The sequence below is a fragment of the Triticum urartu genome, chromosome 3A (assembly GCF_056163025.1).
Source record: "Triticum urartu cultivar PI428250 chromosome 3A, HENAU_Tu73, whole genome shotgun sequence".
Lineage (NCBI taxonomy): Eukaryota > Viridiplantae > Streptophyta > Magnoliopsida > Poales > Poaceae > Triticum > Triticum urartu.
Window position 1 is genome coordinate 291,668,130 of NC_141875.1, and position 7,039 is coordinate 291,675,168.

Below are 7,039 nucleotides of genomic sequence, written 5' to 3' on the forward strand. Positions count from 1 at the left end.
AGAGACCATCACGGCTACCCACGCGGTTGATGCATTTTAATTAAGTCAAGTGTCAACTTCTCTACAACCGGATATTAACAAATGCCCATCTGCCACATAACCGCGGGCACATCTCTCGAAAGTTTATACCCTGCAGGGGTGTCCCAACTTAGCCCATCACAAGCTCTCACGGACAACGAAGGATATTCCTTCTCCCGGGAAGACCCGATCAGTGTCGGAATCCCGGTTACAAGTCATTTCGACAATGGTAAAACAAGACCAGCAAAGCCGCCCGAATGTGTCGACAAATCACGATAGGAGCTGCACATATCTCGTTCTCAGGGCACACCGGATGGGCAAGATGTCGGGTTGGCATAGACCATGGTTGCCCAGCGGGCGCCGGACATCGCCCAGTTTGGACCAACACTTAGAGAAGCACTGGCCCAGGGGGGTTAAAATAAAGATGACCCTCGGGCTCGCGAAAACCCAAGGGAAAGGTAATAAGTTGTTAGGAAAATGTAAAACCAAGGTCGGGCCTTGCTGGAGGAGTTTTATTCAAGGCGAACTGTCAAGGGGTTCCCATAATACCCAACCGCGTAAGGAACACAAAATCAAGGAACATAACACCGGTATGACGGAAACTAGGGCGGCAAGAGTGGAACAAAACACCATGCATAAGGCCGAGCCTTCCACCCTTTACCAAGTATATACATGCATTAATTAAATATGAGATATTGTGATATCCCAACATAACCATGTTCCAACATGGAACAAACTCCAGCTTCACTTGCAACTAACAACGCTATAAGAGGGGCTGAGCAAAAGCGGTAACATACCCAAAAAACAGTTTGCTAGGAAGGTGGATTAGAGGATTGACATGGCAATATGGGAGGCATGATATAACAAGTGATAGGTAGCGCGACATAGCAATAGAACGAACAACTAGCAAGCAAAGATAGAAGAGATTTCGAGGGTATGGTCATCTTGCCTGATATCTCGCAAGGAAGAAGAACGAGTCCATGAAGAAAAAAACGGACGTAGTCAAACGGATCCTCACAACTCCGGAGCGAAACCGAAGCTAATGAGAGAGGCAACCCGGAAAGAAGCAAGAAACATAGTAAACACACACGCATAAACATTACATGATGCAAAACGAAGGATGATGCATGTCCGGTTTAATGAGGCATGGCATGGCAAAGTGCACAAACAAAACTACAAATTAAGTGGAGATCATGATGAAACACCACATCAATTATTTAGTTCTCTCTTGTTTATGTACTCAACAAAATTAAATTTTATGAAACATGGCAAGGGGTGAAGCATATGAAAACTAGACATTCAAGCAAGTTTAAATGAGGCCGGAACAACAAGCAACAAGTCCGGAAAATCCCCATGTGCATATTTTTATTTGGTATTGTTGTACCCTAAACCATATTATAGAGTTATTATACATGCAAGGTAATGTCACCATGTTAAACTAGGCATGTTTCTACCCCATTTACATATAAAGTTTATTTAAAGTGGAGCTACGGTTAATTAGTTATGATATAAAGCATTATAGCATGGCATTTAAGCAAATTAATGCAAACAACAGTTTAAACATTTTAAACAAGGTTGAAAGTGGCATATTATGAAACTAGATGAAATTCTAGTCTTTTTCATATATAAATCATTTTAATACGATGCTCAGTTAATGAGTTATTATATGCATGAAGTTTAGGGGTTATTCTGCAAAACTACTCTCTCTGAATAATTAGGAAAAAACCCTGAACTGAAAAAAAAACGTAACGGGCCGAATGTGAATAGTGATTTGGGGTGTTGGGGTGAGAGTTCTCACCTTGGGCCTTGGCCCAGTCGATGGAGATGGGAGCTGGCGCTGGGAGATGGAGGGCGAGCTCGGCCTGGGCGTTTGTCCACGCTGGCACCGGATCGGGTCAACGAGGGGGCGAGCCCGAGAGAGTCACGCGAGCTCCTCTGCTCGATGCAGAGCAAGCAGAGGTTGCCGGCGGCTGATAGGACTTGGCAAAGGGTGGCGCGATGGGCAGTGGCGACGGACCAATGCGAAGCAGGGGAGGTCCGGCAGAGGACGCAGAACCCGGGCGCCGCAAGGTGAGGCTCCCAGCGGCGGCTGGTGCTACAAGGAGAGGGGCGTCCCTGGAGCTCATTCCTTCTGGTACGATGAGGTACAGTGGGGCGGCGCTGGGGTTCCTGGGCGGCGGCGCGCGTGAGGCCGAGGACTAAGCTCGAAGAAGCTGCAAGAGGCCGAGCGCCATGGAGGATGCATCAGCGTCGATCCCTCGGTGGAGGACGCCCGAGCACGGCGAGGAAGCTCAGGGTAGAGGCAGGAGATGGAGCTCCTACTCGGGCGACGCGGAGGTCCAGGGAATGAAGGGCGGGCAGATCTGGGTGTTGCTTGTGCTGCTCACCAGCGTGACGACGACGAGGGTGGAGCAAGATGACAGCGACGACGGATCCGGGTCGCGGGACGGCGGGCGAGGGTGATGCTTCCCTTGTGAAAGCAACAGAGAGAGGGAAGACATCTGACAGAGAAGGAGAAGGAAGAAGCAGGGAGCGGGCGCGGCTTGGCTCACTGGAGCTTCTCCAGAAGCACGCAGTCAAGGCGGAACTCAGACCCAGGCGCGGGAACGAGGAGGCAAGGGGATCGGGCGTGGCTGCATTGGTCTCTGGCAAGGCCGGTCGAAGACAGCGACCTTAGGCGGGGGAGCTCAGGCTCCTGGATCAAGAGGGGAGGCGCGGGAAGAGTGGACCAGAAGGGATGAACTGGTTTGGTGGCGGCGGAAATCAAGGAGATGGTCGGAGGCAACTAGTTAGCTGGATAGGATCTGGGAGGATCCCGAGAGAGAAAGGAGTTGGTGGGGTGGCGACTAAAAGAAAGGGATGGATGGGACGGCTCCTCGGATTAGGGTTAGGCATCTATTATTTATAGGAAGGGTTAGCTTAGGGGCTACTCGGTCCCTCTGATCATAATCGGGCGGACGAGAATAAATAACTTAGGGGAGCCCAAAAAAGAATCGAAGATGTTTTGTAGATGTTTCGGGATGATCTGAATCCAACGGTGACGTCTGCCCGGGTCAGGTCCGGGATAGCTTTCGGACGCGCGCGCGAGGAGGTCCGCGGGCTGACGAGTGAGCTTAGGTTGGGCCTGGAGGTAGGTAGTGGACAGTGTATATGGTCTAGGGAGGAAAGAGAGGGAAAGCCCGGCAACAGTTTTTGGAGACCGAAAACGTGGGACGACTTGACCGACTATATTGCCGTTATAGTTTAACGGTTGGGCTATCAAACGGACTCTGAATGCGATGAAACTTGGTAGGCGGTCTATCTACACTATAATAAGACCGCATGACAACTTTCAACCCATTAGGATGTGACGCCCCGAGACCGTTGCGCCAGGTGTCTTCCAGTTATTCGTTGTTGTTGCCTTATCTTTCGCTTGTGTGTTGCATCTTGCCATGTCATCATCCGCATTGCATCTGCATGTTTTCAAAAACTTGCATCCGTCCCGGTCTCCTCGTTCCGTCAGTTGTTCGTTCTGAGCCCAGACACACTTGCACGCGCCCGAGGCATGTCCAAAATATTATTTTATAAGTGGCCAGAAAATGTTCTCGGAATGGGATGAAAGTTGTCGTGCGGTGTTTTTATGTTGTAGGTAGGCCGCCTGTCAATTTTCGTCGCATTCGGAGTTCATTTGACGCCCCAACGAATAACTATAGCGGCAATATAGTCGGTCAAACATCGGACGTTTTCGGTCTCCGGAAACAGTTGCCAGGCTGCATCTCTCTTCTCTTCTCTCAAACCAAAGCTTTCTACACAGTCCGCTGTCAACTGCCAGGCCCCGAAACCCTCTCTGCACAGTGCACCGAACCCCTCGCGCACGTCCGGAAGTTGTCCCGGACCCGACCCGAGCAGTCGTCACCGTTGTGTCCGGATCATCCCCAAACATCTACAAAACGTCACTGTTTTCCTTTTTGGACTCCCTAGCTATTTTATTCACGACCGTCCAATTAAGATCGGAGGGACCAGATGCCCTAACTCAAACCCACCTACCATATATATCTAGACAACCCACCTAATTTCTAGGGATACTACCTCGTGCCGCCGCCACTCTTTCTGGTTCCCCTCGGGATCCTCTAAGATCCGATCGAACCAACCCAGCCACTGTTCTGCTCCCGATCCTAGTCCTCTCCGACCCCTCCCTGTTTTCGGCGCCACACAAATCGCAGCAGCAGCAACCGAGGCCCCCTACTCCCTGCCTCCTCCTCGTCGCCTGTGAATCCCGAGCACGCCGCCACCCTGTTGACCGCCATCGACCAGGCCAAACCAGCCCCGGTGCCACTCTTGACGCCCGAGCACCGGCCAGCTTGCTGGAGCAGACCACCAGCACCTCCGGCCTCCTCTTCTTCACTCCGAGAACCCCAGCGCCAGCCGCCCTCCTCGATCACCTAGCGTCGCCGTCGATGAGCTCCATTCAAGATGAGCACCGCCGCACCTTCTTCTTCTCCTTCCCGGTGTTCCCCCGTTCTTTTCATTCTCTCATCGCCCTTTCTCTTTTCTTCACCAGGAGCTCCCGCAAGACGCCTTGAACAAGACCCCATGCGCTGAGTCGACCAGTTCGTGCTGCCTCCCTCGGCGTTTGCTGCCTGACGCCATTTTTCGCTTGGCCTCGCTGCTGCTCCACCACATCGCAACCGGATCCGGCCTGATTCGACCTCCTCAAGCCCAAGTTCGCCCACCGCGCCAAGTTCCTCTAGATGTTCGTCCCCATTGCTGCATCGAGCAGCAGCAACTCGTACAGACCTTGGAGGACACCTCTGCCTCCACCACTCATGGCGCCCTTGGAGTTCGCCATCGGTAGCCGCCTTCGCCGGACCACGCCACCCCCTCAAGCACCTCCCCGCGCTCCGTTCTGCCCGTTCCGGGCCAGTTCCCTTCAACCCCGTCGCCAGGAACCCCGTTGTCAATCTCTGCATCGCCATGAGGTGTGGTTGTTTCTGTCTTCATAAACGAGCAGGTTGCCAGCTCGCCGGCGCCTCGCGTTGACCGATTGCCTGCCTCCAGCGCATCATGGGCCAGTGCCTCCCCAAGGCCCATGAGGCCTTGTGAGAACCGCAGCGCCCTCTTTTTTTGTCTTAATGTTGCGCCTGTTACCCTGTTGGGCCTTTGCTTAGTTTCAGCCCGCATGCGTTTTTTTCCAGTTCTGCATTTTAGTTTTAATCCAGTGAGCTGCAGTTTTTACAGAAAAACCCCTCATGTTCATGCATATCCTAACTCACAAACGGTGCTTCTTATTAGAACAAATTATAAATGAAAGTTGCTTAGAATTTTGTCTAGTTTAATAATATGCAACTTTCATCTATGTTTAAAATGTTTAAAACGTTGTTTGTATAAATCTGCTTAAATAACTTGCTAAAATGGTTTAATTCATAACTAAATAACCGTAGCTTGGTTTCAAATAATCTTTATATGTAAATGGGGTAGAAAAATGCCTAGTTTAACATGGTGTAAACACTTTGCATGTTTAACAACTATAAAATTGTGTTTAGGGCAGAACAGTACCAAACCTAATATATGCATATGGGGATTTACCGGAATTGTTGTTCGTTGCTTCCGGCCTCATTTAAACTTGACTAGGTAGGTAGTTTTACTTTGCTTCACCCTCTTGCCATGTTTAACAAAATTTAATATTGTTGGGTACATAAACAAGATCGAACTAAATAAAGTCACGTGGTGTTTTGTCAATATGCAACGGAGTTGCATATTGAGCTCCACTTAATTTGTAGGGTTGTCTGTGCACTTTGCCATGCCATGCCTCATTAAACCGGACATGCATCATACTTGTTTGCGCATCGTGCCATGCTTATGTGATGTTTGTTTACTATGTTGTTTGCTTTCTTTCCGGTGTACTTCTTCTCGGTAATCCGGTAACGTCGCGTTTGTGAGGACCTGTTCGACTACGTCTGTTTGTCTTCTTCATGGACTCGTTCTTGTTCCTTGCGGGATTTCAGGCAAGATGACCATACCCTCGAAATCACTTCTATCTTTGCTTGCTAGATGCTCGCTCTTTTGCTATGCCTATGTCGCGATACCTACCACTTGCTTATCATGCCTCCCATATTGTTGAACCAAGCCTCTAACCCACCTTGTCCTAGCAAACCATTGTTTGGCTATGTTACCGCTTTGCTCAGCCCCTCTTATAGCGTTGTTAGTTGCAGGTGAAGATTGAAGTTTGTTCCTTGTTGGAACATGGAGATGTTGTTCCTTGCTGGAACATGTTTACTTGTTGGGATATCACAATATCTCTTATTTAATTAATACATCAACCGCGTGTGTAGCCATGATGGTCTCTTTCCGGCGGAGTCCGGGAAGTGAACATGGTGTTGGAGTAATGCTTGACGTAGGTTGTTCTAGGATCACTTCTTGATCATAGTTGTTTGACCGTGCTTTTGCCTTCTCTTCTCGATCTCATTTGCGTATGTTAGCCACCATACATGCTAGTCGCTTGCTGCAGCTCCACCTCATACCTTTACCCTTCCTATAAGCTTAAATAGTCTTGATCGCGAGGGTGTGAGATTGCTGAGTCCCCGTGACTCACAGATACTTCCAAAACCAATTTGCAGGTGCCGATGACACCGTGCAGGTGACGCAACCAAGCTCAAGGAGGAGCTCGATGTAGTTCATGTTTCGTTTTGTTGTTCCGTTTCCAGTTGATTAGTAGTGGAGCCCAGTTGGGACGATCGGGGATCTGTGTAGCATTTGGGGTAGTCTTCTTTTATTTTGGCTCCGTAGTCGGGCCTTGTTTGTAACTGGTTGATGTAATGCTTCATTCATGTAATTGTGTGAATTGGCGATTGTAAGCCAACTATGTATCTCTTTCCCTTATGTATTACATGGGTTGTGTGAAGATTACCTCACTTGCGACATTGCTTTCAATGTTGTTATGCCTCTAAGTCGTGCTTCGACACGTGGGAGATATAGCCGCACCAAGGGCGTTACAAGTTGGTATCAGAGCCTTCCCCGACCTTAGGAGCCCCCCTGCTTGATC